At 38.1% G+C, this 11234-nt stretch overlaps 1 long non-coding RNA gene across 1 annotated transcript; it reads right to left on the bottom strand.

The window, feature by feature from the left end:
* Window positions 1–643: 643 nt before the first annotated feature.
* Window positions 644–7153, bottom strand: LOC115923668. The gene is made up of 5 exons (XR_004064039.1): window positions 6948–7153; window positions 6035–6215; window positions 5360–5601; window positions 4396–4584; window positions 644–1926 (listed from the first exon to the last, which is right to left on the bottom strand). It is a non-coding gene; the product is annotated as an uncharacterized LOC115923668 (long non-coding RNA).
* Window positions 7154–11234: the final 4081 nt, after the last annotated feature.

The raw sequence follows: 11234 nt of genomic DNA on the forward strand, positions 1-11234 counted from the left end.
TACGACAAAAATAGCTAATTGAGCAGCTTATACAATATAATATAAGTCTTTTAAAATCGGTTAACAGAACATTAAGGCATGAGAGCTGAAGTACTTTTTTGGTTTGTTACTTAAAGAATAGTCTTCGGAATTTGAAGAAAAAAAAATATAGGTACTATGTTAAAGGAAACCCCTCCCCAGGAAATAACTTAAGGTATTATGAGAGATTTATTGTATTCTTGCCTACTAATCTACAAGATTCCCAACCAAAGTGTATAAGACAGGCATAAACTTAGCCTAATGCAAAGTTTCTCAGCACGACATGGGCATCTCCCTTTTTTTGATGACGTGACGTACGATGCGAAGTCCTTTATCAAGTTATTATATTCACATTCTGTGCATATTTTCAATCAAAGGTTGTTCTTGACAAATTGAAAAATTGCCCCACGTTTGCCCGACATAGCAATTAATAATATATGCCGAATGTATTCCGAGTATTTAAGTTCATTCATTATTAATTCCAAGTTAATGGAATTACTCGGCACTAGGTCCCAAGGAAAGAAACATCCTACATGCATACGACGAAACCTAAATATAAGCTACCAACTATTCATTTTTTTGAAAGTTAAAAAGGAAATAAACTTTCTTGTACTTTTAGTATTTGTTTTTACAATTCTTCAGACGTAAACAACGCATGCCCAAGACAGATAGGCCTATGTATCATTAAAGTTAATATTGATATCAAACCCAATTATGATGATATAAGTGATGAAATATGTTTGGGAACATCAGATTTACAACCCGATCGTAGCTAATTTCGGAAAACCAGCCAGGGGGCAATTATAATACCTTACCCATAGAAATCATGTTCTGATTACGTAACACGTCGTTTTATTGTCACACATTTAAAAAAGATGGAGGACATAGAAATTACCTTAATCTGATATCGTGGAAGTCTCAGCCATCGTAGTTTAAATGGGTTTGTCCAAAATAACAAGTCTCAGCAAATCTCATGAATTCAAGAGAGATAAACATCGAGTTTACCATCAATAGCTTGCCAATAAGGACCTCGATAGGCATATCTGGAGTTCTGGTCCTCTGTGGCGGAGTCAAGATTTTCTCACAGAGGGGGAGGGGGCTGGATTCTACAAAGCCTCTTACAAGCACACATAAAAAAAATAGTTATCGGCCCATGACTCTTCTATTTGTTTTCTATCTTTACTTGGGAAGGGGGAGGGGCACGTGTACCCGGTAATATCTGAAGCCACCACAGGCCCTTCTGATCGATTTGAATGACCAAATGTGAGTTTAAATAAATACACTATGTTGACAGGATTTACTTTTACTCCTTATTAATATATCACGACTTTGAAGAAAAAAAAATCCTGAGCAATAAGACAGTTGGTAGGTATAATCTGCGCATTGGGAGACAAATGTAATTTGTACCAACATTGTACAACAAATTGATGCAAGTTTTGTATCAATCATTAATTTATGCACCAACGGTAAATTCTATGAAATACTGTTGTAAATCCTTTTTTCAAGACAGCGAACAGAAGGTATTTATGAAGTACATTTTTGACTTTGGTGGTGATTATTATAAGATGCGCGAAGTGGAATGACTCTTTTGGTAAAAGATCTGTGGATATTTGGGGTCATTTTTATTATGTGCTATCTACGAACTGGTCTTTTTTGCCGAGATAGTAGGTCTTAAATACAATTTTTTGCTCAACGAAATACAGAACACAGAAACATGAAGTTTTCTGTTTAAGAATTCATTACAAAATTATTCTGTCGAAATCATCTGGTGGGCATTACAATCAGTCGGTGTTTCGAATTACTTCCGACGACGCAAGCAAACAATGGTCAGGGCGACGATTACTACACCGACGAGAACACTGGTTGATATCACCAGTGTTATCCATAAATCGGAATTGTCGGGAGATTCTATGGTCGACAAAGAAGGTAAGAAATTAAAGTTAGATTTTAAAAGATATAACATAAGTTTTATTGTATGAATAAATAGCTGCATTGATAACAATAACAATAATAATGATAACAATAATTAAAATAACTACAGATAATGTTCACGCTAACTACAGGTAATGTTCATGCATATCCTTTAAAGCTTATCTGCCATAGTTTACAGGAGAGATTAGAGCGCCCTGCAAGGTCACTGGACAGGTGGTTATATCATCAACTCAGCTCTCAGTTAACATAAGAAAAAGAGGATCATGGGGGACCAATGGTCACCGATTAGGCATTGTTTGTTGTAAGAGGGCGCAAGTAGCTACAAGTAGTGCAGTGGGCCTTTAATTAAGGATTGTATCTATGCACTTGAAATCTAGGTAATAATTCTTCATCGGGGTTTCAACATGGATCCTCGTCATAATAAATGTAAAGAAATGTCCGTGGATCATTTAAAAGACTTTATTCTAGGATGAAGGCGTCTAGCTAAATATTGTCAGAGGCGAACATAGACAATTTATATTTATAGATGGCCCAAGTTGTTAATTTTTTTCTTCAATTGTGCCCCCACCTGCCTGTGCTGATTTTACGTAGCATCAGTTTGGTCTATTTATTAAACGAAGCCGCTAGTTTCACCTCGCACGATGCTTAATTGAAGCTGTCAAGGTAGCCCGTTTGTGTTGCAGCTTTTATACAGCCGCTGAGGTGTGAGGTGTTTTTACGAACCGCAAAGCATGGGTACAACTGATGGCGCAGTTTTTCCTTACCTGTGTGTAACTTAGTTTAGGGGTGGAGCACAAGCCCCACATATTCATTAAACTTTTTTTTTTAAACGGTAAAAACGGTAGCAAAGGGCAATACATTATCTTTTTTTTAACGCCTAATTATAAAGCAGATATCATGTTCATTCATGCGTGCCGGGAGCTTCGAAAGGAAAGGTAAATTATGTTTTTGGGCCATTACTTTTTGAAAACCTCATCTGTTATTGTGATTAGTGATCATTAATATGTTTCTGATTAGTTCCATGGGCTAGCTATAACAGTTTCAGAGTAATAACAAGTTTAACATATTTTTTGTATTTTTCAAAGAACGTCATCTTCGGCGATGTTTGAAGTGTTCGCTTTGCATAAACCTACTCAAATTTCTTTTTTGTTTTTGGAAAGCGCATATCTTGACCTAATAACATTTGAAAAAGGGTACGGACCCGCCAAATAATTGATGAGTTACAAAAATTCAAAATGTTCATTTCGAAAAATTGAGAGGGCGCTATTTAAAACTGTTAGTATTATTGAAGTTTGTTTGTTTGTCAGATTATTTGCCATGATGAGTTATATGAGTAATATAAATGTGATGTCAAAATTATATTCAATTACTAAGTTAATGAAAATTAACGTTTTATAGGCCATTTTCACTATTTTCAATTTCGGACAGGTGATTATGTAATGAAGATGACGTTACATCGTGTTTACGTCAACAAAACTCATGCACTAACTAACGGTCTTCATAAGAAGTCTGTACGACATTCCGTTGTTGAGATATGATAGTCGAAAAACAGTCATGAAAAACAACAAAATAGCGCCTGTAAGGTCACGTGACCACTTTTTCGAAACAAATATCGACGTTAAGTTTTGGATTTACACATCTTGTTATACAAATTTATTGATTTAGCTCTTTCCACTATTGAGATATTTGCCGAACAAGTTCGCATAAGAGAACGAAAATGAATAAATAATATTAATAAAGAAGATAGAACAACCTTGACGAAATTAAGCGGTGATCCTATGGATTGCTACGCGACGGATCACTTTATAATAATCTTCTGGAACCGCTCTTGACAATTTTGTGTAAAAATAAAAGTATTATCGTGTAACCATGAGAAAGTGGAAACCTTTACGCCAACCCTCAATTCTTATTCAGGAAGCGAGGTGGTATATACATACAGGGGCGTACGCAGGATTTTTTCAAGGGGGGGGGTTAACATTTTGAAATCGGGCCGAAAATTTCGCAACGACTCTGCCAGCCGCTGAATAAGCGGGGGGGGGGGGGGTAAGAGGATTTTTTTTTTTTGTCCCAAAAAAAATCGCAACGACTCAGTCAGTCTTCGTTGGGGGGGGGGGGAGGTCAGCCATAAGGGGGGATTTTCTTAAAAATACACACATAACAAATATCAAAGGGGGGGGGGGTTAACCCCCTAACCCCCCCCCCCCCCCCCCCCCCCCGCGTACGCGCCTGTATATATATATATATATATATATATGTACAATTTCATGATTTATCTCTTGTAAATTAAATGTCAACACATAAACAAACCTGGAAGTTCAAACTTACCCCCACCCCCACCCCAATCTTACCAACATTTATATACACCGCTATGTACTTGGGAGTCAGGAGGCGTAATATTTCAATCCTTCATAATTTGTATAACTTAAACTTTAGGATATATCTTACGATATGGACAGGATAGACAGCATTCGCCTTCAAGTCTCACAGGCCTGTTGCAACCAGGACCGGGGCATTCCTTTGTAGAACACGCAGCTGTTCCGTTGTTACAAGTACATTGTGTACACGGATCTTGTTGCCAGACATCTTTGTGCAAATGTTTTCCTTCTTTATCCGGACAAGGGAATAAGTCACGTCCTACACAGTGAGAGTAATGACATAGTTAGCTATTGCTACCGGGTCAATTAACTATGGTTTTTGAAAGAGGGAGAGAGAGAGAGAGGGGAGAGGGGGGGGGGGGGGGGCTTTGCAGGGGCGGATCTAGCTTTTTGCTAAGGCGGGGGGGGGGGGGGTGACTCAATGATGATGTGGAGCGTCGTCCACGAGCCGCGAAGTGGCGATTTTTTTTCTCGAGCTTTTTGGTAAGGGGGGGGGGAGGGGGGGGGTTGACCCAATGACGATGCGGATACTCTGTGGGTCTGAACACATGATGGCATTTTTCTATGCACATGCACCCCCTCCCCCCCCCCCCCCGTAGATCCGCCTTTAGCCCCTCCCCCAAAAGTGTAGAGAATAAATGCAAAAACCCCATGCCTCCATCACAGTACCCCCTCCCCCCGGCCCCCTTTGTGTAGGGAGGGATACCATGCGTGTTACCAAAATGTCCGGTAAAGGGATATTTTTTACGCACCAGAGTCCGGCTCGTAGTACACACAAATCTGGCCCGTATTGACTTTACACACCGGACTTAGGGGGTGTGTTCAAAAGGAGGAAACATGCATATGCGTACCCTAAAAAACACTGAGTGGGGGTGGGGGCCGGGCCCTCCCCTAAGGTCAAACGGCTCATGCCCATATAAACAATGTTAGCACTGATGATATTTAACCCATCCGATAAGCCTTGTGTCCACCGCGGCCCTTCCCTGCCATTCGCCCATCCACCCCGGGCCTCCATAGCTTGGCATACTTCCTACCAGTACACAGTGAAGTGCAGCCAATAAACGGTGTGTCAAAATTGAAAGGACGACCATCGGTTGTTACTGCATTTATTCCACGTCTAAGCTCAACACAGACCTCGGCCTCGTCGCACATTAAAGATGCGGGAGCTACGAAGGGATACACGACGTCCCGAAAGATGAATTGATCTCCTTTGATGTACTACTGCGATGCTTGACCAGCATTGAGAACTTGCTCGGTGAAACCTATTTTGGTGTGACTGCGAGTGACCAAAGTGAATGCAAAAATGAGCACAAAGCACTTTTTTTTTTTTTTTTTTTTTTTTTTTTGAGGGGGGGGGGGGGGGTACCGAATATTTGACAATCATGCCAGCCGCAAATTCGCTTTGTGGGGGGGGGGGGGGGATTTGTGCCCCCCTGGATCTGTCCCTGCGTCTCATCAAGTTATTCAAAAAGGAGAACAACATAAATAAAAATTTAAGTTTTATTTTGAAATGATATATATAATTAAAACATCAATTCCAACATAAAAGCAAGGTAACTTACGTTTAATAGACAGGTTTCAATTAAAACCTTTAGGAGATAATGCTGTTAGTAGCCAATAAAAAGTATATTGGAGTAATACAAGAATTTTTGTTTTTTGTTTTTTGGCACAGGTTTTATGACTCTTCATCTGATGTTACAATCACATACCTGTGAGAAATGTTTACAAGAGCAATCCAGGCAGACAACTCCCAGAGAGATTCGCCGCTCACTCCTGTCGTGTCTTGGGCATCTCTAAATTTGACTTCTACCGCAAGAAACAGTGTTGTGTGACCGATAGTTGTCTTGTGTTTAACTTGTATGGTGGGTGTAACTTCACGCACGGTCACGTCTGGTATGAATCAAGATTTAAGAAATAGATTTGATGACTAGTAATAATTATCATGATGATACACAAAAAGAGGTAGCAAAGAGGGGGGGGGGGAAGGGTGTATAAACGTTTGATGCTGATACATTTGCGTTTGGCGTATCTGATATGAATTTGTCAAAGTATCAGTTTTATATGCCTGTTTCACAAGAGGTGTTATTAGTGATGTAATACTGCGTTAGCGAGCAATTTGGGCGGTCTTTAGCGTAGAAATGTGAGAGTGACAAAATAAACAGTGCGCCCATGGCATTTATATGAATGGTCTTAATAAGTTTATAGCTTACACCGATTTTTAATCCTAATAATAATGCAGTCGAAATGACGGTTTGTGTGCAACGGGAAAGTTCAAACATTAGGAAAAACTGAAAACATTCGCAACACTTGAAAAAGAACTTGAAAAAGAGAGGCCCGCAAAAATAAGAGAATATAGCAGAAAATAAGTAGATAAACAGACAGAACATTTAAAGGGGGGGGGGGGGGTTAGAGAGGAACATAGAGGGAGATAGCAATAATTTCCTTTACCTCCCCCCGGATCAACTTGGAAACCCCAGATTCGCAACACAGTAATAATTGACAAGGCCGTATTTTACTTGTATTTTTATGTATTTTACTAGTGAATTCGCGACACATTCCAACATAGGTATGGTCTAATGAGAGGGCGGGTGGGAGTGGGGGGGGGGCTATCAGAAGACTTACCGTACGGACAGATAAAGCAGCATCCTCCTGGCAGTTTAAGGGGTTCTACGCAGAATACCGGTTGACAAGATTCAATTACGCATGTTATACTGCTGTTATCACACGAACAGGTTGTGCATTCGTCAACGCGCCACACCTCGGAGTGAAGATACGGTATTCCACGATAAACACAAGGGTAACTGGGTTCGCCGGATGAGATGCTGATGGACTCTAAAATAAAAAAAGAATTAAAATAGATCGATCGAAACGGATATAAATCATGGGAATAGTGTTAGTATGGTAATCATGGATATTTTCGACGGAAGACTGATTTATATTTTTAAGCTGACCAAGTTTGAATTGACTAATTTATATCAATTGATCAAATTTTCCAATAATTGGAGTACTTTACCAAAAATATATTTATTCATTGAAATGTACAAACAATAATAAGAACAACAAGAAAAATCGTGAAAGTTAACAGTACACAGATGCTCTTTATAGCAAAACGAAGCTTCTAATTTCCGAAAGAAAAATGAAGGAATAATTAAAAGAGCAAAATATTGCTAGTTCTTCTTTTTCTTCGCCCTTTCGAACCGAATAATTAGGTTATAGTGTTCAATTCAAATCAACTCAATAATGGTATTATTCTTTTATAATTTCAAAATATTATTTATATTATACAAGTTTATGACAAATATTAACAATAATTTGAGAAAAAATACAGAGAAATGAAAAGATTGAGAACATGAACAACAAAGTAATGGAGATACGCGGAGGGGCTACTGAGAAGTTCATAGCCATGCAAAATGTAGATCACTGACCATTAAAACTTTGTTAATATTATATGGTTTACTTAAGCAATTTAACAAAAATTATAGAAAATAAAACAAAAACCATAATATATACAAATTTACAGACACAGTTACGGCACGAGTAAAATATTGATTTATGTAGATTCAAAGAGTTGAAAAACAGATGAGGCAGAGAGTCTATTAAATCAGTAATAAGTTTCATAGTATAAAGCATTTTCACATTACATTCAAAAGCATATATGAAAAATCACATTCACTTGAGAGAACAATGCTTGCGAAAATGATGTGTAAAAATCCCAATATTGGTTCATTATTTCAATTGAAAATATCAAATTTTGATACATGTACATGATTAAAATATATAAAATAAACATTTTCCCAATAAATAATACTGGGTAATTATGCGCTGGAAATGGATACTTTGAACCAATTTCCCTACCGGTATACGCTAGTAGACGTATGAATACATTCATTTTACGGTGGGAGGATCAAAAGTGAAAAAGGCTGTTAAAATATTCTTTCGTCAATAGAACCCGCTCATAGGGCTTTTAGAGGAATTATGGAAATGAAAGGAAAGAGATGATAATGGAATGATTTTTTCATTCTACAGAATTTGATGTTGGCTGCAAATGAGATACAGTACCTTTAACGTTGAATGAAATTCATACGAGACTACTTTTTTCGTTGTTCCTACACCAACAATAAGGTAAAACTGGAGTAGGAGAGGAAAGGAAAGGACGGAAGCACTTGTTGAGAAGGTTGTGAGCAAATCACAAAAGTTGAAGAATGAAGTCTATAGCGTGTAGTTTTCCCGTAAATAATCACTAACCATTGAAATATTCAGAGAACAGCTAAATTTTAATTCGCATACAGTTGTATGGGTTTCGGTTGACAAATTCATTAAATGTCCTCCTTATTTTTGTCCAAAAATTAATGCATCCTAAGTTCTAAGACGTATACACGAAGAGGTATTTTAGATACTACGTTACGATGCAGGCTAGATTAGGTAAGATTTCGTTGAAATAATGTAAACAATAATGAATTATAATCGGTACATCAATTAATACAGCATGCAATCAGTCGTAAGATTTTGATTTAATATTTCGCTCCATCCAATATCGAATTTAAATTTAAATGCACACACTGTGGTTAAATGGTTTGGTTAAAGGGAAATCCAACTTTGATGGCAAACTTCTCTAAAAGAAAGCAGAAAAATCAAGGAAGCAGACTGGTGAAAGTTGAATGAAATCGGAGAAAAGATGAGAAAGGATTTTCGAGAGTTGTTATATGACTATAGGTTTGAGATTCTTAAGTTTGCTGAATCGGTAATATCTCTGTGATGTAGCGGCAAAAAAAATTGCCATTTTTTCCAACACATTTAGTCATTTTTTTTCAAAGTGTATAAATCAGGGCGATCTTTTTTTGAGGGGGGGGGGGGCAAAAAAAATACGCATCACCACCATTCTTTAATGTTAAATGCAGGCCCCGCGGAACGTTTTTCAAAGTGGGGGGGGGGGCTAGAGTATTTAAGATCAGGTAGAGCAAAGAGAGCAAAGCAAGTGGAGCATAAATAAATGGGGTCCAGGGGCAAAATTGAGGAGCCCCATGAAACTCAGAGGTTTTAGGCATAACATAAAGATCAGATGAGCATCCAGGGGCCCGCCTTAGGGCCCTTTGCCGGGGATCTAGGGGGCAGAGCCCACGGAAGCTCAGGGGTTTTAGGCATTCAATTAAGGTCAGAAAAGTGACCAGGGGCCCCTTGGTGGGGTCCACGGTGCAGAGCAACCGGAAGCTCAGGAGAAAAAAATCATTCGATTTCAGCAACATTTATAAATCGTTGCTATCAATTTTTTTTTTTTTTTTTGCACGAAGATGTCTGGCAACGAGACCCGTACACAATGTACTTGTAACAACGGAACAGCTGAGTGTTCTACAAAGGAATGCCCCGATCCTGCTTGCAACAGGCCTGTGAGACTTGAAGGCGAATGCTGTCTTTCCTGCCTATATCGTAATATATATCCCAAAGTTTGTTAATAAACATTTTCTTCTAAGTTACACATATTATGGACGATTGGAATAGTATGCCTCCTGACTCCCAAGTACATAGCGGTGTATATAACTGTTGGCAAGAGTGGGGTGGGGGAGGGGGTAGGTTTATCGATAAATCATGAAATTGTACATATATATATATGTATATATACCACCTCGCTTCCTGAATATACATTGAGGGTTGGCGTAAAGGTTTCCACTTTCTTATGGTTACACGATAATACTTTTATCTTTACACAAAAGTTTCAAGAGCGGTTCCAGAAGATTATTATAAAGTGATCCGTCGCGTAGCGATCCATAGGATTACCGCTTAATTTCGTCAAGGTTCTTCTATCTTCTTTATTAATATTATTTATTCATTTTCATTCTCTTATGCAAACTTGTTCGGCAAATATCTCAATAGTGGAAAGAGCTAAATCAATAAAATTTTATAACAAGATGTTTAAGTCCAAATCATGACGTCGATATTTTTTTCGAAAAAGTGGTCACGTGACCTTACAGGCGCTATTTTGTTGTTTTTCATGCATGTTTTTCGACCATCATATCTCAACAACGGAATGTCGTACAGACTTCTTATGAAGACCGTTAGTTAGTGCATGAGTTGCCCTATTTTCGTTTCGTTGACGTAAACACGATGTAACGTCATCTTTATTACATAATCACCTGTCCAATATTGTAAAAAGTAAAAAAATGACCTTGAAAACGTTAATCTTTATTAACTATACTCAGTGACTTGGCTTCGAACCATTGATCTCCCGGTTACGACACCACTGCTCTACCACTTAGCCAACACCCCTCCACGAGGTTAAGTAATGAAGATAATATCTGAAGTAGATATCGATGAACGATGAATTAAATACGCTGTGTTATAATAACCATGGCAACTATACTATCTGTATATGAAAGACTTACCTTGGGAATGATGCACCACGAGCACCAGACTTCCAAATACAAGACAAGCAAGGTACCAAGAACGATTCATCATCATTTGGAGTGTTTCGACAACAATTGATTAAAGCCCAGAGATACTGAAGGTTTAAATAGACATATCGCCTGCTTTTATGTTCATGAAGTTTCCTTGATAAACTTTCCTTCCCAAAATACCTTCTTAGAACAATGGCCAGAAATGGATACGGTAGCTTGAAGGCATAATCCAGACGTAAAAAGACTAACCATGAAGAAACAAGTCGTGAATAAGATTAAAATAAAAATCGCTAAAGATGGTCACTTTTAATGATCGTAAACAATATGGGCAATTTCACTACCCTCTTATAATGTATAAAGAGAAAGGTTTATGATCATGTAATAGTGTCATTGTCATGTTTTAACATTTCAACACTTGGTTCGAAAAGCCTATTGACATTGCAAAAGATTGGTTTTGAAAGGCTTTGCGATAGTTTGAGTTTGAACAATGTAAGTATTCTGTTGATATTGTTGTTTATGT

Source organism: Strongylocentrotus purpuratus, unplaced genomic scaffold (assembly GCF_000002235.5).
Source record: "Strongylocentrotus purpuratus isolate Spur 01 unplaced genomic scaffold, Spur_5.0 spur5_scaffold_14, whole genome shotgun sequence".
NCBI classification, from domain to species: Eukaryota; Metazoa; Echinodermata; class Echinoidea; order Camarodonta; family Strongylocentrotidae; genus Strongylocentrotus; species Strongylocentrotus purpuratus.